The following is a 25192-nucleotide window of genomic DNA, read 5'->3' on the forward strand; positions in this document are numbered from 1 at the left end:
AAGCTATATTACAAAGCTGTGATCACCAAGACAGCATGGTACTGGCACAAAAACAGACATATAGACCAATGGAACAGAATAGAGAACCCAGATATGGACCCTCAACTCTATGGTCAAATAATCTTTGACAAAGCAGGAAAAAACATGCAGTGGAAAAAAGACAGTCTCTTCAATAAAAGGTGCTGGGAAAATTGGACAGCCACATGCAGAAGAATGAAATTCGACCATTCTCTAACACCATTCACAAAGATGAACTCAAAGTGGATGAAAGACCTCAATGTGAGACAGGAATCCATCAAAATCCTAGAGGAGAACATAGGCAGTAACCTCTTTGACATCGGCCACAGCAACTTCTTTCGAGATACATCTCCAAAAGCTAGTGAAACAAAAGCAAAAATGAACTTTTGGGACTTCATCAAGATAAAAAGCTTCTGCACAGCAAAGGAAACAGTCAACAAAACAAAGAGGCAACCCACTGAATGGGAGAAAATATTTGCAAATGACACTACAGGTAAAGGGCTGGTATACAAGATCTATAAAGAACTTCTCAAACTCAACACCCAAAAAACAAATAATCAAGTCAAAAAGTGGGCAGAAGATATGAAAAGATACTTCTCTGAAGAAGACATACAAATGGCTAACAGACACATGAAAAAATGTTCATCATCATTAGCCATCAGGGAGATCCAAATCAAAACCACATTGAGATACCACCTTACACCAGTTAGAATGGCAAAAATGGACAGGGAAAGAAACAACAAATGTTGGAGAGGTTGTGGAGAAAGGGGAACCCTCTTACACTGTTGGTGGGAATGCAAGTTGGTACAGCCACTTTGGAAAACAGTGTGGAGGTTCCTCAAAAATTTAAAAATAGAGCTACCTTATGACCCAGCAATTGCACTCCTGGGTATTTACCCCAAAGACACAGATGTAGTGAAAAGAAGGGCCATATGCACCCCAGTGTTCATAGCAGCAATGTCCACAATAGCCAAACTGTGGAAAGAGCCGAGATGCCCTTCAACAGATGAATGGATAAAGAAGATGTGGTCCATATATACAATGGAATATTACTCAGCCATCAGAAAAGATGAATACCCGACTTTTACATCAACATGGATGGGACTGGAGGAGATTATGCTAAGTGAAATAAGTCAAGCAGAGAAAGTAAATTATCATATGGTTTCACTTATTTGTGGAACATAAGGAATAGCATGGAGGACATTAGGAGAAGGAAGGGAAAAATGGGGGGGGGGTAATTGGAGGGAGAGATGAACCATGAGAGACTATGGACTCTGAGAAACAAACAGGATTTTAGAGGGGAGGGGGGAGGGGGGATTGGTTAGCCCGGTGATGGGTATTAAGGAGGGCACGCACTGCATGGAGCACTGGGTGTTATACGAAAACAGTGGATCGTGGATCACCACATCAAAAACCAATGATGTATTGTATGGTGACTAACATAACAATAAAATTTAAAAAAAAGAAAAAAAAAGAAAAACTAATGATGTAATGTATGGTGACTAACATAATAAAATAACATTAAAAAAAAAAAAAAGCTCAAATAAATGACCTAACTTTATACCTCAAGGTACTAGAAAAAAGAAGAACAAACTGAATCCAAAGTTAATAGGGAGAAGGAAATTCTAAAGATCAGAGTAGAAATAAATGAAATAGAGACTAAAAAGACAATAGAAAAGATCAGTGAAACTAAGAACTGTTTTCTTTAAAAAGATAAAATAGACATACCCTTAGCTAGACTCACCAAGGAAAAAAGGGAGAGGATTCAAAATCAGAAATGAAAGAGAAGGTGTTATAACTGGTGCCATGGACATGCAAAGGATCATAAGATGGCTATGAACAATTATATGCCAACAAATCGGACGACTTAGAGAAATGGATAAATTCTCAGAAACATACAACTTACCAAGACTGAATCATGAAAATTGAAAATCTGAACAGACCAATTACTAGTAAGGAGATTTAATCAGTAATCAAAAACCTTTCAACAAATAAAACTCTAGTCCCAGATGGCTTTTCTGGTGAATTCTACCAGATGTTTAAAGAAGAGTTAATATCAATCTTTCTCAAACTCTATAAAAATTCTAAGAGGAAGAAATACTCCTGAACTCATATTGCAAGGCCAGTATTACCCTTATACCAAAGCCAGTCAGGGACAATATAAAGTAAAGAAACCTACACCAGTATTCCTGATGAACGTAGATGTAAAAATCTTTAACAAAATATTATCAAACCAAATTTCAACAATATATTCAAAGGATCATACACTATGATCAAGTGGAATTTACCCCTGGGATGCAAAGATGATTCAACATACACAAGTCAATAAATGTGATACACCAAGTTAATAGAATGAAAGATAAAGATCTTATCATCTCAATAGATGCATTAAAAGTATTTGACAAAACATAACATCCTTTTCATGATAAAAACTGTCAACAAATTGAGTGTAGAAGAAGGAACTTACCTCAACCATGGAATGGGAGAAAATATTTCCAAGTCATATATTTGATAAGGATTTAATATCCAAAATATATGAATAACTAAACTACTCAATCGCAAAAATTTTTTAATCCAGTTATAAAATAGGCAGAGGAACTTAATAGACATTTTTCCATAGAAGACCTACAAATGGCTTAGTTACATGAAAAGATGCTTGACATTACTAATCACTAGGGAAATACAAATCAAAACCACAATGAGATATAACCTCCACCTATTATAATGGCTGTTATCAAAAAGACAAGAGATAACAAGTGTTGGCAAGGCTGTGGAGAAAAGGGAACTCTTGTGAACTATTGGTGGGAATGTAAATTAGACACCCACCATGGAAAACAGTACGGAGTTTCCTCAGAAAGTTAAAAATAGGGCTACCATATGATCCAGCAATCCTACTTCTGGGTATATATCCAAGGAAGTGAAACTGGATCTTGAAGAGATACTTGCACTCCCATGTTCTTTGCAGCATTATTCACAATAGCCAAGATATCTGTTAGTGGACGAATGGATAAAGGGGATGTACATAATATATATACAATGGAATGTTCAGCTATGAGAAAGAAGGAAATCCTATCATTTGTGACAACATGGATGGACATTGAGGGCATTATATGCTAAGTGAAATAAGTCAGAGAGAGACAAGTAACTGTGTATCATACAGTATAGGTACTTGAATTGCATATGTGGAATCTGAAAAAGCTGAACTCCTAGAAACAGTGAAATGGTGGTTACCAGGGGCTGGGGGATGACGGAAATGAGATGTTGGCCAAAGGGTACACACTTCAGTTATAAAAGTTCTGAGAAAGTTGTTTTTATTGATCAAACTTTAGGTTCACTGACTCTTTCCTATATCATTTCCAGTGTGTGCTCCTTATTGTAGATACTCTTTTACTGTTCTAGAATTTCTATTTGGTTGTTTTTCTGTGGATTCTATTTCTTTATGAGCATATTTTCCTTTATTCATTGGGCATAATTGTAAAAGCTCTTTTAAAATCCTTGTTTATTGATACTAACATCTGATTCTATAAGGTTGGTATTTACGTATTTTTTTGTTGTTTGGTCTTATTTTCTTGACCTTTATATGTCAAATAAATTTGGATTGTAGTCTTTACGTTATGAATGTTATGGAATTCCATTATATTCCTCTATAAAAGGGCTGATGCAGGCAATTAATTTGGTTATACTCATACTACAAACTCTGTATGTTAGGAGGCAGTTAAGTTTGGCCATGCCTACTTTAAAAAATAGTTTTTGTTGAATATGTCAGTTAAAAATTGTATCTTTTGCTTTTGGATTTTGAATCACTGCTAGCTAGACTGACTTTTCTCATTCCCAGGTTATACTTGAAATCATTTATGTTTTCTTACAGGACTTTCATGGTTTCAATTTTTATATTTTGATCTCTAATCCATTTGGAATTTATCTTTATGTATTATACAATTTTGTTTTTTTCCATTTCATTCAAAAGTTGTTTAAGATAACAGTTTTTAACCTGCAGGAGTAAGGGCTTTTTGTTATTTTTCATATGTAGTTTTATTGCACTGTGATCAGAAAACATAATTTGTGGTATTTTTACTATTGTGAACTTACTGAGATTTTCTGTATGACCTTATATATGATCAGTTTTTGTGAATAGTCCATGTCCACACGAAAAGAGATTGTTTTCTCTATCAATATACAAAATTCAATATAGCAAGTTCAGTATGTTACAATAATGTACCTTACTGATTACATTGCTTTGGTCTTCTTTAGCTTCACCTACTATTACTCTGTTTTTATTAATTTTTTTGTACAGCTATTGTAGATTTTTGTTTTATAAAGCTTGTGACAGGGTTATTTGGTGCAAAAGTATTTGTAACTGATTTATCTTCCTCATTGTTAATTTGTCCTTTAACATAGAAAAAGCCCTATTTTGTCTTGCTAGGTGTTTTTTGGGCTTGAATTCTACCTTGTCAGTTATTAACATCATAACCTCTGTTTTCTTTTTGATTGTATTTGCCCATTATACCTTTGCTCATATCTTTTTCCTTTCAATGTTTCTTAATGACTTTGTTTTTAGGTGTTCCTTATATAATATACAATTGGATTTTACTTCATGAGCCAATCTAAAATTTTTTTTTCTTTTAGTAGAGGAGTTAAGCTCTTTGCATTTATTATTGACACTGATATGCTAGATTTTTAGCTCTGACAATTATTTATTATATTTACTGTGTGTATTCTGTTTCCTGTTTGGCTTTCATCATGTTGTATTATGTTTTCATTGCTCTTTTTAAGAGTTTGCTTTGAAATTTTTTTTGATATTTAGTATATTTATTTGAATAAAGTATGGAGTTTCATTAGTAATAATATATTAACATTTTTTTCATTAACTGTGACAAGTGTTCAGTAGTAATGCAAAATGTTAACCATAGGGGAATCTGGGTGTGCCGCGTATGGAAACTCTTTGTATGTTGCAACTTGTCTGTAATATAAAAAAAACTATTCTAAAATTTAAAAAAACATTTTTTTTTAAAAATTTATTTATTTGACAGAGAGAGAGACAGTGAGAGAGGGAACACAAGCAGGGGGAGTGGGAGAGGGAGAAGGAGGCTTCCCGCAGAGCAGGGAGGCTGATGCAGGGCTCGATCCCAGGACCCTGGGATCATGACCTGAGCTGAATGACTGAGCCTCCCAGGCGCCCTAAAAAAACATTTTTTTTATGTAGTGGGACTGAAGGTGTCCAAGACTGGTTTGGGAAAGTACATTTTATGTGAGTTTATTGCTGAATTTGGTGAATATAAGCTGTATTTTTCAGTTTCCAGTAAATCAGGGAGGTGTAATCACTGTATTTGATGGTAAAGTTAGAGGAAAACATCTCTGTTTTGTAATAATGAAAAAAAATCAGTTTTTGGACTGGAAAATTTTTAAGCAAAAGATTAAGGAAAACAGTTGCTTCTAGAACTGGTTACTCAAATCATATCTTGTCAAGATGAATTATTTAGAATGTTGTTGGGGAAGAGGGCTTGTTTAGTAGTAAGGCATAAAGATGAATTGGTATATAAACCCAAGAATTTTAATGGCTCCTACAAGGTATAGTTTAGGCTTTTACTCCCAGAATTTTAGAGCTGCAAGAGACTTTTAGAATTTTTTCCAGTTCTTTCATTTGTAGAAGAATAACTAGAAGTCTAGGCAAGTGATATGTTACATCCAAAATCATGTAGTAAATTGATATTCAGAGCTGGGACTAGATTCAAAGACTCTTCTTCATTTCTGTTTTAAGATTCTTTCCTCAATGCCAGAATGTATTCTTGAAAGTCACAATAATCTTGAAAGTCATGACATCCTGAGCTCCTCATATCCTACTTACCATGCAGCTAAGGCAAGGTTACATATTTATACTGGCATTTTAAAAAAAAGGCACAAGTGATTTTTTTATTCAACATTACAGAGATAATGTTAGGTCATAAGCCTCTGCCTTGTTGATTTTTTTCTCTGTATCTTATCCAGTAAGGGAAGGGCCTGGTTGAAGATTGTAGCAAAAAGGCCAGTCATTATGAACTATAGACTGGGAGCTAGAACTGGAGCTGGTGCTGGAAACCATAAAAAATGCCAGATGATGTGGGGGTTGGGATGCTGTTGGGATGATGACTAAGTGGACTCTAGAACCTGTAGAAAAGGGGACAGAGTAAAGGAGGCTGTGGAGCTACCATCAAACTCATGCTAATCATGAGGGCCAGTTCTGCTTTCGTTCCATGGAGCATTCTACTACTTGCCAGCTAAGATTTAGGATAGCCATAGATAATGAAATAAAATTCATCTGACATCTGCAAGACATTTTTATTTTGCAAAGTACTGTCACAAATATTACTCTGTTTGATCCTTGCAATATCCTTGTGAGATGGGTAAAAGGGATATTGGTGAGCAGAAAATGTTAAATACTAATGGGTGTCAAGACGGCAGTGTGTTAGAAACCACTAAAGGATATAAAAATGAATACACATGGTTTTGGCTCTCATGGTGTACACAATCTTGTGGAGATGGGGTAGGGAAAACAGCGAAAGGTAGTGTTAAGGCAAGTTGAAAAAGATTTAGAAATTCAAATTACCATGGGAATTTAAAAGGAATGATGGTATTATAACTGATGGAAATTTTAGTATTTTGCCTTCTGATTTCAGACTAGTTGAAAGAATAACAACTATAAAAGGATCTCTTTACTTTTTTTTTATTGTATGTTACTGTTCTGTTAAATAAGGCATAACATTTCATAAGGCTATTTTGGGACTACAGTCGGTGACCACACAATAGTGGTCCAACTCTCTAAATAACAATACTAGACAAACTGGACACCCTCTCACATATGGACAAATCTGCATGGAAAAGTACTCACGTTTTTGGTGTGGACTTGTGTACTTTAATTTATTTTCCCTTTCTCTAGTATATTAAGAAATGACTTGCACTTCAATTTGCCAAAAGCAATGCTTGCATTCTAGTGGCAACATTACTACTTCTGTTACATAGTACAGTGAATACCAGAACCACAAAGGCAGGAGGTTTAAGTAAATTTTATTAGGAAGGGAAGTTGTCAACTTAAATAGCAGCAAATGATTGAATAAGGAAACTTCTGTTGTGATAGACATACAAGACCTCCATCATATACAGGATACAGGAGGCATTTCTGTTTGTGATATCTGGCCCAGAAATGTCAAATGCTTTTCCATTTAATCTCATACTTCTGGATTCCTACCAAAAAGGAATACATTAAGAGCATGGAAAAGTTGCTTACTAAAAGGAAACCCTCGAAAAAAGTAAGAGAGGGAAAATAGAAATTAAGTTATGTAGAATACTCTTTAAGTGATAATGAACTACATTTTCATATCTTCACAGTAATACAAAACCCAATAACTTGCAGAACTAGTTCAGATTACTTAAATACCAGATACGTTTTTAGTCCTCTACATAAATGTTTAGAAGTTACTTACATTTATATGAAATGAAGCTATTAATACTTTTCTACAGCAGTAACTGCACACCAGGAAGGCCAAGGCAAACACAAATCAAGGAATGGAGTTTTCCCAAAGCTGCAGTGTGAAGAGACTATAAACATTTGATTCCATACACATGAATGGGTTTCTTTGCTATAGGAAATTCAAATGGAATAAGGAATGGAGATGTGTAAAAAGGTTTCTTAAGGGGGAGAAGGATGACAGCCTGTATGCACCTAAGTTTTCTGCCCCTTCTGCAGCATCATATTCTTCTCCTGCACTGTCTGATGTCCATAATGTTAGGTTGTCTCTAAGCAACTGCATGATGAAGGTGCTGTCTTTGGATGAGGCTTCATTCACTGTATCAGGTTCTGAAGTGGCCTCATCAAAAGCCATTTTAGCTAGTGTGTAGGCAAGCTTGGATTACTAAGGATCTTACAGTGAAACAGAAAAGTTAAGAGCCAGCCTCAGGCAGATTGGGTGTGTGGGTTGCATCTCTTTCTTGCTTATATCAAAAGCCTCTTGGTAAGCAACTTGGGAATTACCTATCATTTGTTTTTGATCTTGACCACCTGCAACTTCAGCAACGTGCTGTGGGTAATCTTTCCTCATTTTTAGGTAGAAGACCTTACTCTCTAGATTAATTGCATTGGCTGTTAAATATGCATCCAACAAATAGCTTTTTATTATTTTTGATTACTGGGTCCTGTTTGTTCTTTGTGCTCAGCTGGTCTTTGCCTATTTCACTTTCATGGTTACTGTTCTTTTCTACCACGTATTATGCATTTATTATATGCTTTAGGATAACTTATTAATGTATGAGTGGTGTTAATTGAATACATCTAATTTTTGGAAAATGTCAGCATTCGGTGCTGTCACAAAATTAATCTAGGTCGTAGCTCCCCTTCAAAATAATTAAAATAGTGCTTCCGTCCAAGTTGGACCAATAGGGATTAGTATCCTTCCACCCTAAAAAAACTAACTGGATTAAAGATATGAAACAACAGTTTCTAAGATATTTGCTATCAGGCAGCAAACGACTTTGATCCCTGAGCGACAGGAAATAAATTAAGTGAGACTTAAGAATGCTCTAGCCTGGAGAGAGTTTCTAGGCATGGAGCAGGTCAGTAGAACCCAGGAGGAATCAAGAAATCTTCCTGAGTGGAAGAGAAGGAGCTGGGAGGCTGTGGGGAGCCAAGGCAGCTGGAGTTCACAGGGCAGAATATCAGAGAAGAGAGAGCTGCAAGAGAATTTTCAAGAATTCAGTTGAGTACTAATCAGTGAGGTTCCTTTCAAGAATTCAGTTGAGTACTAATCAGTGCATGCCTGTGAGGAAACTACTTGAGGCTAGGAAGAGCCACTCAAAAGGAATTGAAGGAACAATACAATACTCATAGCTCACATACAATACCAGGAATAGAGCCCCGAATCTATCAGAGTAGAGAATCTTATTCACTGAGGTAAAGCATCTTCAGCATTCTAGTTGTCATTTTTAGATGTTTGGGTTGGGTCTTTTTTTCTGTCTTTACTGGAAATATAGTCAACCTTTTTTCTAGCTTCTAGAACATATGGGATTTATAACAACTTTTAATGTCCTGGTTTCCTAATCCTATCAACTGTGTCATGTCCAGGCTGGTTTTGATTGATATTTTTACTCATTATGGCTGTATTTTCTTTTTCTTAATCTTTTTTTTTTTTTTTTTTAAACCTGCTTGGAAATCAGTTGATGCTTGTCAGGCATGTAAAAGCAGACATTGTAAATTTACCTTGTTGGGTGCGGATATTTTTGTATTCCTATAAATATTCTTGAAACTTTTTCTGGAATGTATTGAAGTTACTTGGAAAGTATTTGATCCTGTAAGGTATTGCTTTTAATCTTTGTTAAGTGGGACCATTTAATCTAATTGCCCCACTACTGAGGCAGAACCTTTTTGAGTACTTTACCTGATGCCCTGTGAATAATGAGGTTTTCCATTTGGCTAATCATCTGGTTACAGATGTTAAATTGAGGATCTGGTTGTTCCTTCAAGGTTTGTTTTTAAGTTCTTTTGGGATCATTAGAGAGTAGTCTTTATTCTAGGACTGATTTTTAGCCATGCTGAGGTCTCTACTTATTGCCCAGAGTATACAAAGTCTTTCTGTACTCTGGTTGGATGGCACCTCCAATGTCTCCAGCTCTGTTTGAACCTTGCATTGTTTTTTTGTGTGTGTGTGTGTGTGGGGGGGGTTTGTTTTGTTTTTTTTAAGCTCCTCAGCAGTTGCTTTTTGCCTGGCCTTGTGGAATTTCACTCTAAGTGTATGTAGGTTAGTATTAAGTTAGAATCAAGTGGACCCCTACCTTGATGTCTAGAGCTTTTTTCTGCATAACCCCTCCTCTCTGGTACATTATTCCGGTAATTCCTGTCACCTATACCTTACTGAACTTATATCTTTGTCTTTTCAAGTTAAGTAGATTGCTGTGCCATCCTTTGAATCTCCCTGCCTACAGTGGTGTTTAGAACATGTCTCTTGGTAGAAAGTCAAGATGTTCATAGGGCTTATCTAGCTTGTTTTCTTCTCTCATGGAATGCAGATCTACACTAATTATTGTCCCATGTCCATAAACTGTTTGTCATATGTTTTGTCTAGTTTTGTAGTTGTTTACTGTCTGAGGGTAAATCTGGTACCAGTTACTCCATAATAGCTAGAAGCGTAAGTCCTAAGCTACTGGATTATTGCGGGAAGTTGGTAAAGACTTTTGGGTGAAGTTACAGGAAGGAATAACGAGCTTTGGCTGATTTTTATAGTTAATGGCCATTTAGGAATTGTTTACGGACCCTTGGAGTAGTTGACTTAGCAGTGGTTTGTCTTTTTCAACTAGATCTAGCAGATGGGATAATGTAAATAGTAAAGCACTATACAAATATGCTTACTATTTTTAGCTTAGAGTAATTTATTGAATGTTCTTATTAATAAGCTGTTCTGCCTCAGAATAGATTTTTTTTTTTGAATTTAAAGTGAAAATAGTTGGATTACCTTTAGGCTGCGGGAGTTGGAGTTGGTGATGATGCCTTCAGTATTATTTCTAATTACCAAAAATTGGTTTCAGTAGGCTTTGATGTCATTGGATAAAGACTGCTTCTCACAATTAGTAATAATGTCAATCCAAAATCTCACGTTGTAACAACAGTAAAGTTGTTGGCAGAAAGAGGTATTTCTGAAGATTGTATTGTGTTGCTATATTATTATTCTTGGGTTTTTGTACTTAGGAACTTGCACATATATATTCAGTGAACATTTGATGTGTGAATCTTTATTAAGACTATTCACGTGTCAACTTTCTATATGTCAAACATGGTAGTAGATACTAGGGAGGCAAAAGAAATAGTAGATAGGGTCCCTTATCAGAAGATCACATGAGATGGCACATGTATAAGGCAACAACATATTCTAGCAAAGATTAATGGAGTACAGAGTGATTATGTCAGCTCTTAGGGAGAAATGGAGGGGCTCGATTTTGAGAAAATTGATGGATATGTGTTGATTCACTAAGAGGATAAGGGAGAAAAAGTCCCTGTTCTAAAAACAAGGAAAGGTGTGTTGCAGGGTGACAGCTGAGAATGACAAAATTGTTCTGTGAAAAACAAGAAATTAAGTTGGCTTTAATGGAATTCTCTGTAGAAGATAGTCAGAAATTAGGTTGTAGAGCTGATTGTGGTGTGAGGGATGTAGAAGATTTTGAGCATTAGTCTGAAAAGAGAGAGAATTCTGATTGCCCCATGTGTTAAAAAGTAGACAAAACTAAAGAATTTTGTGTTCACAAAGTAAGTTTTATAGGTGCTGACTTATTTTAAGATAAACTATGAAGCAAATTAAGACACTAAGTGTTACTGTGTTTGATTACAATAAAGTAAAAACCCATTCTTTATTGGGATTTGAAAAACACTGCTTACAGAAGTGAATATGTAAAAGTTTTACATGGGGGCGCCTGGGTGGCTCAGTCGGTTAAGCATCTGCCTTCGGCTCAGGTCATGATCCCAGGGTCCTGGGAACAAGCCCTGTGTTGGGCTCCATGCCCAGTGGGGAGCTGACTTCTCCCTCTGCCCCTCCCCCTACTCTCTCTCTCTCAAATAAATAAATAAAATCTTTTTTAAAAAGTGAAAGTTTTACATGTTATGACATAAGGGGAAAAAAAGGAATTTTTTAAATGGTATAATAACTGAAGGTACTCTAACTGAACTTTGAGTGGGGCTGAATTTCATTTGTTTGTTTGTTTGTTGTTCCAGGTTGCTGCTTTTGCTAAGAGACCACTCATGACCCAGGTGGTATTTTCATTCAAGATAAAGTGTTCTATTGCCTTTATTGATTAACTGAACAAATTCAGGTTAGTATATTTTGTGGACAGCATTTCCCTGTTCTAATTATAAGTTAATATGTTGAGAAATGGATAATTTTGTGTTTAAAGCTATGTATGTACATGGCAGTGAATTAGAAAGACCAAGTCAGTCTAAACTCTATTGAATTATGTATCAGTTAACAGACATTTTTGCACTACCTACTATGTATAATCTGCAGTGCATAAAATAAAAAAAAATGTTTTACTCCTTGTTTAATAGCTTTGTACTTTAAGAGGCTGGATAAAAACAAGTTGTGGCTGAATATGGTACATTGTACTTTTGGCATTGTTTTGTGACATGTTTGGTGCTGAAAATAAACAACTCATCTTAGAGCTTTTGGACATTTTTGTAGCTGACTTTTAGAGGATTGATTGTTGTCCAGATTTTAGTCATACATTAAAATTATTATTTGTTTTTAGTGTTCAGTCTATGAGTTTTGATAAATATATATTCATCCCCATAATCTTCACTCATGTTGTCTCTTCGTAGTCAGCCTCTCTTTCCTCTCAACTCCTAGCAACCACTGATCTGTTTTTTGTCCCTATAGTCTACCTTTTCTGATATGTCATTTAAATAGAATAATTTAGTATGTAGCTTTTAAAATCTAGCTTCTTTCACTTAGCATAATGCATTTGGATTCATTCATGTTGTGTGTACTAGTAATTTGTTCTTTTTTTTTTTTTTAATTGCTGAGCTGTGTTCTACCATATGGAGATATACCATAGTTGTTTTATCCGTTCACCACTTTATGGACATTTCGGGAGTTTCCAGTTTTGGGTGATTATTTTAGTCATACTTTTTTTCTTTTTTTGGTGATAAAATACTTATATATAACATAATATTTATAACAAAATACATAACATAATATTTACCATCTTAGCCATTTCTTTAAAGAATTTATTTATGAGAGAGAGAGATTGAGAGAGAGCACCAGAGAGGGGAGGGTCAGAGGGAGAAGCAGATTCCCTGCTGAGCAGGGATCCTGACTTGGGGCTCTATCCCAGGACCCTGGGATCATGACCTGAGCCGAAGGCAGATGTTTAACCGACTGAGCCACCCAGGTGCCCCCCGCCCCATCTTAGCCATTTTTAAGTGTACAGTTCAGTGGTATTAAGTACATTCACTTTGCTATGCAGTCATCACACCATCCATTCCCATAACTCTTTTCATCTTGTAAAATTGAAACTATATACCTATTAAACAATAACTCCCCATTCTCTGTTCCCTCCAGCTCCTGGAAAGTGGTATTGTACTTTCTGTCTTTGTGAATTTGACTCTAAGTAATTCATATGAGGAGAGTCATATATAGCATTTGTCTTTTTGTGGCTGGCTTATTTCACTTAGCATAATGTCCTTGAGGTTCATCTGTGTTGTAGCATAGCACAGAATTTCTCTTCTTTTTAAAGCTGAATAATATTCCATTGTATGTATATACTTCATTTTGCTTACCTACTTATTGGTTGTTGGACATGGGTTGCTTCCACATTTTAGCTATTGTAAATAATGTGGCTATGAACATGAGTGTACAAATATTTCTTCAAGACCCTGTTTTTAGTTCTTTTGGGTATATATATATATTCAGAAATGGAATTGCTAGATCATATGGTAATTCTATTTTTATTTTATTTTTTTATTTTTATTTTTTTTAAAGATTTTATTTATTCATTTAATTGACAGGGAGAGAGAGAGAGAGACAGCGTGAGAGGGAACACAAGCAGGGGGAGTGGGAGAGGGAGAAGCAGGCTTCTGGCTGAGCAGAGAGCCCGATGCGGGGCTCGATCCCAGGACCCTGGGATCATGACCTGAGCTGAAGGCAGTCGCTTAACCAACTGAGCCACCCAGGCGCCCCTGTAATTCTATTTTTAATTTTTTGAGGAACCACCATACTTTTTTCTACAGCAGCTTTACCATTTTACATTCTAATCAGCAGTGCACAAAGGTTTTAGTTTCTCTACCTCCTTGCCAACAATTGTTATTTTCTGTTTTTTGATAGTAACCATCTTAATGGGTGTGAAATTGTAGGGTTTTTTTTGTGTGTGTGTATGGTTTTGATTTGCATTTCCCTAATGAACATCTTTTTATGGGCTGATTGGCCATTTGTATATCTTCTTTGGGACAATGTCTATTCATGTCTTTTTTCTAATTTTGAATTGGGTTGTTTGTTTTTTGTTGTTGAGGCTTAGGAGTTCTCTATATATTCTGGATAGTAATCCCTTATCAGATACAGGTTACAAGTATTTTCTCCAGCCTGTAGGTTGCCTTTTTACTTCATGGATGTTATCTTTTGATGCACAAAAGTTTTAGTTTTCTTGAAGTCCAGCTTGTCTATTTTTCCTTTCTTTCTTTCCCCCTATGCCTTTAGTGTCATATCCAAGAAATCATTGGTAAATTCAATATCATGAAGCTTTTGTCCTATGTTTTCTTCTAAGAGTTTTATTATTTTAGGTCCTACACTTAGGTACTTGATACATTTTGAGTTAATTTTTGTGTATATGTTAGGTAGGGGTCCAGCTTCATTCTTTTGCATGTGGATATTCAGTTTTCCCAGCACCATTTATTGAAAAGACTGTTCTTTTTCCCCCATTGACTGTTATTGGCACTCTTGTCAAAAATCATTTGACCATATATGTGAGGGTTTATTTCTAGGCTCTCTATTCCATTGGTCCATATGTCTGTTTTTGTGGCAGCACTATACTGTTTTTGTTGTTGTTGTTTTTTAAAGTTTTTATTCATTTATTTGAGAGAGAGAGAGAGAGAGAGAGAAAACACAAGCGGGGGGAGGGGCAGGGGGAGAGGGAGAAGCGGACTCCCAGCTGAGCAGGAAGCCCAACACAGGGCTGGATCCCAGGACCCTGGGATCATGACCTGAGCTGAAGGCAGATGCTTAACTGACTGAGCCACCCAGGTGCCCCAACACCACACTGTTTTGATTACTGTAGCTTTATAGTAAAATTTGAAATCAGGAAATGTGAGTCCTCCAGTTTTTCTGTTCTTTTTCAAGATTGTTTTGGCTCTTTGGGATCCCTTGAGATTTCATACGAATTTTAGTGTGGGTTTTTCTATATCAGAAAAAAATGTGATTGGGGTTTTGATCAGTGTTGCATGGAATCTGTTGATTTCTTTGGTTAGTGTGACATTTTAACAATATTAAGTCTTCAATGTTACTAACATGGGATGTGTTTCCATTTATGTCTTCTTTAATTTCTTTCATCAATGTTTTGTAGTTTTCATTGTACAAGTCTTTTGCCTCCTTGGTTAAGTTAATTCGTAAGTATTTTATTCTTTTTGATGCTGTTAATGGAATTCTTTTTGTAATTGTCTTTTCAGATGGTTCATAGTGTGTAGAAATGTTTGTTTTTGTATGTTGATTTTGTATCCTATTTTGATGAATTCATTTATTAGTTGTAAGAGCTTTTTTGTGGAGTCTTTAGGGTTTTTTTTTAACATATAAGATCATATTATCTGCAAATAAATAATTTTACTTTGTCCATTTCAATTTGGATGCCTTGAATTTTTTTTTTTTTTCTTGCCAAATTGCTCTGGCTAGAGCTACCAGTACTATATTGAATAGAAGTGGGGAAAGTGGACTTCCTTTTCCTTGTTCCTGATCTTAGAGGAATAGCTTTCAGTCTTTCAACATTGAGTATGATGATTGCTGTGGGTTTTTCATATATGGCTTATATTATGTTGAGGTAGTTTCCTTCTGTTGCTTTTTTCTTGAGTGTTTTCATCAGGAGAGGGTATTGAATTTTATCAAATGCTTTTTTTTTTTTTTTTTTTTACATCAATTGAGATGATCATGTGGGTTTTTCTTTCATTTTGTTGATGTAGCGTATTACATTGATCAATTTTCATATGTTGAACAATCCTTGCATTCCAGGAATAAATCCCACTTGGTGATGGTGTGTAAATCCTTTTAATATGAAGTTATACATTTTAAAAATAAAAATGTCATTGTATTAATAGAATGTTTATTAGTAGAATTATTAATAGAATGTTTTATTAATAGAATTTATTAATAGAATGTTATTTGTTGTTGTTAAAGAAACCATGATGATTTTACTATTGCTTTTTTTGGGCTGGGGTTGCATTTCTTTTAAAAAGCATTAAAGCATAACCAAATAATTTTTTTTTTAACAGATCTTGTGGGTAGGGGAAGAGACCTGCAATTTATGATTACTTTGAGTATATAAAGAGAGGGGATGCAAAATTGTTAGAAATGGGGTATATTGGATCTTGTGGTGTTTCTTGACTATTGAAAAATCATGTTGCTTTCTTAGATCAGAAATGTACAGATAGGCTTGTATAGTTAACCCTCATATAGGTTAGGTATAGGAGGGTAGCTCCGAAACCTATCTGTTTAGAAAAGTCAAGTAAATTTTAAGAATTTTCTTATATTAAAAATTGTACTTATTCTTTTTTTTTTTTTTAGATGGCAAAGGCTGGGCATGAAAAGTCAGTTTAAACTTTCTTGAATGAATATCTGGGTTGAAAGTGATGGAAACTGTCCTGCCTTGGGGAAATCAGTAATATAAAAATTAGCTATGGGATGATCTCAAAAGGGTTTTGATTATTTATAAGGATTATCTGGTTCATTATGTGCTACAGAAATAAAAATATCTTGAGCAAAATATTATGCTCTGACTCAGAATATTGCTTTAAATTCCAGCGCTCAGCCTGGAGATTAAGAGTCACTGCAACTTTGAACTGTTCTCTTGTTTCTGAATATTTTAGATAAATTATATGACTTGCATAGTGTCTCTATAGATAAAATAATATGTTATATTGTGTTCACAGGGAACATTTCCAAAATAGGTAAAACATTTTAGGCAGAGTCAGAGCATTATAGAGATGTTCCTGAGAGAGCAATTATTTGGTCATTGGGTAAATGTGACACAGAGTCAAAGACTATGCTCAGAAGTCATGATTTCTTCAGACTTGAGCTATTCTTTTCATGTCATGTTAATTATATAAGTTATCTGGCATAACTTTTTAATACAGCATCAAAGACATTATAACTGAAAGCCAAATATTAGGAAAGGGATGGACAACTAGCATGTAGGAACACAGATTCCATTTGTCAAAGAGCATAGTAAAAAAAAAATTTTAAGTTTTTTTCTCCTTTTCTTTCTTTCTTTCTTTTTTTTTTTTTTGAGAGAGAGAGAGAGAGTGCGTGCTTGCAAGCAGTGGGTATGGGGCAGAGGGAGAGGTAAAGAAAGAATCTTAAGCAGGCTTAGTGTGGAGCCCGACTCGGGGCTTGATCTCATGACCCTGAGATCATGACCTGAGCCAAAATCAAGAGTTGGACACTTAACTGACTGAGCCACCCAGGCACCCTGAGCATAGTATAAATTTTTAAGGCAAATACCATATATTTCCCAAAATTTATTAGGATTTTGGGTACATACATACCTTTGAGCTCTCAAATAGATGACTGAGCTTTTTTAAAAATATTTTTTAATTTTTAATTTAAATATAGTTGACATATTAATTTTAGGTGTAGAACATAGTGATTCAACAATTATATATGTTATGAAATGCTCACCTTTCACCATACAAATGTATTACAATATTATTGACTGCATTCCCCATCCTGTGACTTATTTATTTTATAACTGGAAGTTTGTACCTCTTAATCCCTTTCATCTATTTTGTCTATACCCCCACCTCTCTGGCAGCTATAAGTTTGTTCTCTGTGTTCATGAGTCTGTTTCTTTTGTTTGTTTTGTTTTTTAGATTCTATATCTAAATTAAATCATGCAGTGTTTGTCTTTTTCTGTCTGAATTATTTCACTTAGCATAGTACCCTGCATCCATGTTTCATGAATGTCAAAATTTCATTATTTTTTATGGCTGAGTAATATTCATTGCGTATATATATCCCGTCTTTATCCATTCATCTGTCAGCGGACACTTAACATTGCTTCCATATCTTGGCTATTGTAAATAATGCTGCAGTAAACATATGGGTGCATATATCTTTTTGAATTAGTGTGTTTGTTTTCTGTAGATAAATACCCAGAAGTGGAATTGCTGTGTTGTATGGTGTTTCTATTTTTAATTTTTTGAGAAACCTCCATATTGTTTCCCATAGTGGCTGCACTGGTTTACAATCCCACCAACAGTGTACAAGGTTCCCTTTCCTCCATATCCTCATCAACACCTGTTTTTTCTTGTTTTTTTGATACTAGCCATTCTGACTGCTATAAGGTGATATCTCACTGTGGTTTTGATTTGCATTTCTCTGATGACTAGTGATATTCATGTTTCTGTTGATTGTATATTTTCTTTCAGGTGGTCTGCCCATTTTTAATTGGATTGTTTGTTTTTTTTGGTGTTGAGTTGTATGAGTTCTTCATACATTTTGGATATTAGTCCCTTATTAGATTTATCATTTGCAAGTATCTGCTTCCATTCTGGCTTTTCATTTTGTTGATAGTTTTTTTTTTGTTTGTTTTTTTTGCTGTGCAAAAGTTTTTTGATTTGATGTAATCCCAATTGTTTATTTTCACTTTTGTTTTCCTTGCCTGGGGAGATATCCAGAAAAATATTGCTAAGGCCAATGTCCAAGAGATCATTGTCTGTTTTTTTTTTTTTTCTCTTAAGTTTTATGGTTTCAGGTATTACATTGAGACCTTTAATCCATTTTGAGTTTATTTTTGTATATGGTATAAGAAAGTGATACAGTTTCATTTTTTTGCATGCAGCTGTCTAGTTTTCCCAACACCACTTATTGAAGAGATTGTCTTTTCCCCATTGTGTAGTCTTGCCTCCTTTGTCATAGATTAATTGACCATTTAAGTGCGTGTTTATTTCTGGGCTCTCCATTCTTTTCCATTGATTGATGTATCTCTTTTTGGGCTGTTTGATTACTGTTTTGATTACTGCAGCTTTGTAGTACAGTTTGAAATCTGGGATTGTGATACCTCCAGCTTGCTTGCTTGCTTACTTTCTTTCTTTCTCTCTCTCTCTTTCTCTCTTTCTCTCTTTCCCTCCCTCCCTCCTCCCCCTCTCCTCCCCCCTTCCCCTCCCTCCTCTTCCTTCCCCTCCCTCCCTCCCTCCTTCTCTCTCTTTCTCCCTCCCTTCCTTCCTTTTTTATTTTTTTAAAGATTTTTTTATTTTTAAGTAATCTCTACACCCAACATGGGGCTCAAATTTACAACCCCCCAGATCAAGAGTCTCATGCTCCACCGACTGAGCCAGCCAGGCACCCTTCCTCTAGCTTTGTTCTTTCTCAAGATCATTTTGGGTTAGATGATTGAGCTTCTTGTCAGCAGTGATTGTTTTAGATTTTGGTGTTTTCTGAAGGAAGTATTCCTATAGCAAGTATTACTGAATGAATTAGTCTCACCCATCCATGGGCTACTTAGAGTTCATTAGAGTACCATGCATCTGTGGTGGATTCTCCAAGATCGACAGGGCAAGAAGTAGGAAGTGAGTTTTCTGAAAGCCTGAGAAAATGGAACCCAACAGAATGGTAAAAACTGGTACTTCTCACAGAATTTTTACACAAAATGGACCTTGAGGAACATTTAGTCCAATGCCTGTAGTTTTTTTGTAAATGGGAAAATGGAGCCCTGGAGAGATGGGGTGATATGCTTTTAGTCACATAGCTAGCTGGAGACTAGTAGTGTAGTTGCTCATTTTACTCATTACCCTGCCTTTCTTGATCCTGGGATTGTTACTTGACGTAAGGGTAGGGATAAAGTTAAATTGCTCAATTTAAAATTGTTTACAAAATTCAGTTTTAATTTTTTTCAGTTGACTTTAAGTTAGAACAGGTCACTATTGAAATGGTATGAGATACAATCTTAATTTCCAAACAGATGCAGAAAAATATGCTGATGTTCAGATATATCTAGAGAAATCTAACAAATTATTTTTAACTACCTCAAAACATTTTTATGTAGATTAATTTAAAAGTATAAAATTTAAATGACACCTCTATTTTCATAAATACTTTAGATAAATATGGACCTTAGATTTTTTTGGTTTTAACTTTAAGCATCTTAAAATAATGGGTTATACTCTGCTCTGGAGGATTTCACTAATAAACATGTTTACAGGTATAATTAGCAAAGTTCAGAACTACCAGTTTCCTTTTTCTCATGAGCACTACCAAGCCTAGAAAATTAGCAAAAAAAAACCCAAAACAAAACAAACAACAACAACAACAACAAAAAACTTGTTCAAGATACTATTTTAGAAATGGAACATTTTAAAATAAAGTAACATTTAAGTATTTATTTTTAGATATTTGATATATGGGCATATTAAGAGATTGTGACTCAGTTGAAGTGGTTTTAGTTATACAGAAAGTATACCTCTTTGCTCTAATTTTTTTCTCCTGTATCATCTTCTATTCATTATATTATACTAATTTCATTCTGATTTACTAAGAATTTCTAGCCCTTTAGAACAAAGGAGACACCTATTTGGAGACAATTCTGCATGAGTCTTTTGCATTTCTGCCCATATACTGAGCAGAAGCATTGACAGCTTTTGTTGGGGGCTGTCTTTTCAAGGAAATTTGTATAGCAAACATCCTAGAAAGATAGGAATAGTGTTTTCCGACAGGTTACAGATTTCTTTGCTGTCCAGGATAATCAAGATAATCCCTTTGGGGAAAAAATGGGGCACATTTGCTTGTAAACCCCTTGAAAGAGTGGGGTTTCATAAGCTCATCTTTCTTTTCCTGTAATGCAAACTACTGTGTGTGCAGGCATCATTGGCTCACCTTGTGTTGCCTTTTAAGAATTACGGCTTGGGGAACCAGTGCAAATGATGATACTCTGGCTACTGCTGCTGTTTTGAGTAGTAAGCTGTTCTTTGTCTCTGACCCAGGAGTGTCAGATCTTCTGCCAGGATTATCTGATGCTGAGTTGCCAAATATCATTAACACAACCTATTGATAAAATCAAGCTGAGTTTATTGCTTATTGCCGTGAAGGAGAATACCACCTTCAGAGAGCTTTAGTGATATCTTAGAGGGGCAAAGCCAAGGTCAAAATGTGACAATTTGAAGTTCAGTTTTAGTCTTTAGTGGTGGTGATGGGGCTTGATTAGGATTGAGTATCATAATAGTATAGAATCGGTAGAAACAGCAAGGAAAGGATTTGAAAATTGTTGATGCTTCTTATTGAAGAGATGATCGGTCTTTCCCGAAGCTTCTGTAATGAACAATCAAGTTATATTCATGCAAGAGTCTCCTGCAATACTAGAGTTATGCTAATGAGGACATTGGACTAATAAAGTCTCGTTAATATACACCGGAAGATGTGCATGTAGATATATTAACTTCTTAGGGCTGTTATAATAAATTACCACACACTTATGGCTTAAAACAATAGGCTCTAGGGAAGAATTCTTTGTCTTCTAACTCTTGGTATTTATAAGCAATCCTTAGTGTTTTTTGGTTTCTGGCACCATAACTCTAATCTTTACCCCCATCTTCACACGGTGGTCTTCCCTCTGTATCTGTATCCCAAGTTTCCCTCTTCTTAAAAGGACTCCAGTCACTGGATTAGGGCCCACCTTAATCCACTATAACCTCATGTTACCTTGATTGTATCTGCAAAGACCCTATTTCCAAATAAGGTCACATTGACAATGAATGAATTTTGCGGGGGGACACTGTTCAACCCAGTACAAAGATACAAGGGAGTATGTGGTTTCAGTCCTCAGTATCTAGTGTGGCTAGATGATTTTGTTTCTCAGTATCCATGACACTGTGGCAGGCTGACTGCTTAGCTTGCATGTAGGCTAAAATCTCAGACTCTTCAGAGTTCTTGACAACAGGATGATATAGTGGAAAGAATACCAGTATGGAAATTAAGTTGCTTTGGTTCTAGTTTGTACCCTGCTATAACTAGCTTGAGAAAGTTACTGTCTTCTCCAGCTATTAGTTTCTCAATGGGTAAAATGGGGAGGTCTGGAAGAAAAGAGGAATGGACCAAATGATCTGTATGGACCTTTGTAGGTCTCAGATTCTGAAGTTTGGTAATTGTTGAGTGTCTGCTATATACAATATTGATAGTAGTTTTGTTAGAGTGACAAAATTAAAAAAGGAAAATAGGGTATGATAGATTCTGACTTGTGAATGTGGCCTCATTTATGTTTTGTTTACTTGGGTGAAGATCATTCATGAAGATATTAGGTAAACATGGGGTTAGTCCTGATCTCTCTGACTTAACCATATTTTGTTTTTCAATTTGAATAGTATATTTGGAATGGAGACATTTTTGAAGTCAGTTAATTCACTTGAAGTTAGAAAAATGTGTTGTTGCTACACTATCTCAGCTGAGTTCAGAAAATGAAATAACCTTTTCTGAAGTGAGCATGAGAGTGTCGATCTCCCTTCATTGCCCACATTGCTCTATCATAATATTCCTGCAGTCAAGGGATCTGAGAAACATTCTTACTAGAGAATGTTTACTTACTAGAGAACAGTCTAGTGAGGTGGAGGCTGGTGCTGGAGTTCTAGGTGTAAGAGAGTCTTCTTCCATTGGATTTTTCTTACGTTTTGAATAGCTCACTGCAGTATTGTTTGAATTCTTTCTTTGAATAATGTTGAAAATACATAATAATTACTTCATTGACATATTGTGGATACTTAGGAAATTTTTTGGTAATACTAAAACCACCTGTGGTTGTGTCTGTGCTTGTTCTTTTCAAGGTACAAATTAATAATGTCTATGTATTGGTGGTAAGTATAAATACAGGTTGAACCAACATCTTTGGATTTGCATTAAAAGTGACTGAAGTGGAAGAAAATGGATTTTTGATTCATCCCATACAGTAGAATTTCAAACCCATCTTCCAGGAAACCCTGGAAATCTCTCAACACTTGAACTTCAAGGATCTTCCAGCATATGGCTCTTTAATTACCGACAAATTTTCCCAGGCCCCTGTTTTCAGGGTGGGTATTTGGATGATTCAGAGATGATCACCAGAGACTGCAACAATGGTGATTTCTTTTCTTTCTTTTTTTTTTTTTAAATTTTAGAAGACCTATTAGAATATAAAATTTGCAATAACACTGTAACAATACTTGAAATAAAATACGTTAAAAAAAAGGGTGCCTCAGTGGCTTAGTTGGTTAAGCATCTGATTCTTGATTTCAGCTCAGGTTATGATCTCAGGGTCTTGAAATCAAGGCAGCCTCCCTGCCTGCTGTTGGGCTCCATGCTCAGTAGGGAGTCTGCTTGAGATTCTCTCCCTCTCCCTCTGACCCACTCCCCTGCTTGCATACACACACGTGCTCTCTCTCTCAAATAAATAAATCTTTAAAAAATGTTAAAATGATCATAATGTAAAAACTAATATAAATAGATGCTATAATTATGGTAATAAAAATACATACCTTCTTAATCATATTTTCTGTTCACATTTCCATCCTTCAATGAAAACAGTAGGAGAATGTTGTTACTGTATTTTTTTTAATGTGCTGTCCACATCAGTGAAAATAACTTGACCTTTAAAAAGCCAAGATTTTTTTTGACTTGTGGGCCATTCTGATGAATCCTGGAAGGCTTTTTTGGGGCGGGGGGTGTGGGGTGGATATGGTGGATGATGATTCAGATTTGTATTAAACTCTGGTTGCAATTTTTCTTCCTCATTTTAGACCTTGAAGTTGGTCTACTAATATTTAACAAGATAAAGTTTCTTCTACTTGTAAGAAATACTTTCTAGTTTCAGAGAATTTTGAATTGGCAAAGATTAGAAAGTAGAGTATGGATATGTTTGATTTATTTTATGGTTTGGAATCTTCACTTTATATGTAGTGTTCATTTTTGTTGGATTCACATATGCTTGAGAAATTAGAGGAATCTCCTTCCCCCACCCCTCAACCAGCTACTTCTGCAGCTTCATAGGAAAAAAAAAAAAAAAGGAAGAAGGAAAATCATGATCATGTTAAATACAGTTTTCTTTTTTCTCTCCTTGAACACCTATTGTGAATTAATAGATTACTGTGCTAGCTGTTTGGTTGAAGGTTTTTTTATTGATTGATTGATTTGTCAGAGAGAGAGAGAGAGAGGGAGAGAGGAGAGCACAAGCAGGGGGAGCGGCAGGCAGAGGGAGAAGCAGGCTCCCCACTGAGCAAGGAGCCCGATGTGGGACTTGATCACAGGATCCCGGGATCATGACCTGAGGTAAAGGCAGATGCTTAACTAACTGAGCCACCCAGGCGTCCTTTTTTTTTTTTTTTTTTTTAATAGATTTTATTTTTTAGAGTAATTTTATCTTTAGAGAAAAATGCAACACAAAGTACAGAGTTCCCTTATATCCTGCAGTCTTTCTATAATTGCTTATTACTACCAGGGTTTTTTTCCCCTTATAGTTCCTTGGGGCTTTTTATGTAGATCATACCATCTGTGAACAAAGACAGTTATTTTTTCCTTCCTACTTTGTATATCATTTATATCCTTTTTTTTGTCTTACTGCATTAGTTAGGATGTCCAGTATGATATGAATAGGAATGGTGAGAGGGAAAGTCTTAGAGGGAAAGTATCTAGTTTCTTACTATTAAGAATGATATTTGCTGTGGGTTTTTTAGATTTTCTTTATCAGCTTGAGGAAGTTCCTTTGTACTCCTATTTTGCTGAGTTTTTATCATAAATGGGTGTTGGATTTTGTCAAATTCTTTTTCTGTGTGTATCAATATCACATGATTTTTCTTGTATAGCATGTTGATGTGTGATGGATTACATTAAAAATTTGATTTTCAAACATTGAACTTGATTTATATACTTGGAATAAATCCTATTTGGTTGTGGTGTATAATTTGACTTGCTGATATTTTTTGAGGATTTTTTGCGTCTCTCTCCATGAGAGATACTTGCTTGTAGTTTTCCTTTCTTGTAATGTTGTCTGGGTTTAGTATTAGGGTAATGCTGGACTCAGAACGATTTAATAAGTGCTTCCTCTTCTTTCTGGAACAGACTGCAGAGAATTGGTATTTCTTGTTTCTTAAATGTTTGATAGAATTCACCCAAGAAACTATCTGGGTATGGAGCTTTCTGCTTTGGAAGACTGGTAATTATTTACTCAATTTTTTTGATCAGTATAGACTTTTTGGGTGATCTGTTTCTTCCTTGTGTGAGCTTTGGTAGATTGTCTTTCAAAGAATTGTTCCATTTCATCTAAGTTGTCAAATGTATGGGCCTAGAATTATTTATAATATTCCTTTATTATCCTATCACTAGTGATGCGCCCTCTTTCATTTCTGATATTACTAATCTGTTTCTTCTCTCCTTTTTTCCTGACTAGGGGTTTATCCATTTTATTGATCTTTTCAAAAAACCAGCTTTTACTTTGTTGCCTTTTCTCTTTTGTTTAC

The 25192-nt window shown here is 35.4% G+C and overlaps 1 protein-coding gene across 7 annotated transcripts in view; it reads left to right on the forward strand.

Moving 5' to 3' along the window:
• Window positions 1-25192, forward strand: part of FUT8 (fucosyltransferase 8) — a 324832-nt gene that overhangs the window by 36472 nt on the left and 263168 nt on the right. For 4 of the 7 annotated variants that reach the window (XM_036120194.2, XM_036120190.2, XM_036120191.2 and 1 more), the window contains exon 2: window positions 11744-11841. The exons of the other annotated variants lie outside the window; for them this stretch is intronic. The gene's annotated coding sequence lies outside the window, so the exon portion shown is untranslated. The remainder of the gene's footprint in view (window positions 1-11743; window positions 11842-25192) is intronic. 7 annotated transcript variants of the gene reach the window in all.

This window comes from Halichoerus grypus, chromosome 8 (assembly GCF_964656455.1).
Source record: "Halichoerus grypus chromosome 8, mHalGry1.hap1.1, whole genome shotgun sequence".
Taxonomy (NCBI): domain Eukaryota; kingdom Metazoa; phylum Chordata; class Mammalia; order Carnivora; family Phocidae; genus Halichoerus; species Halichoerus grypus.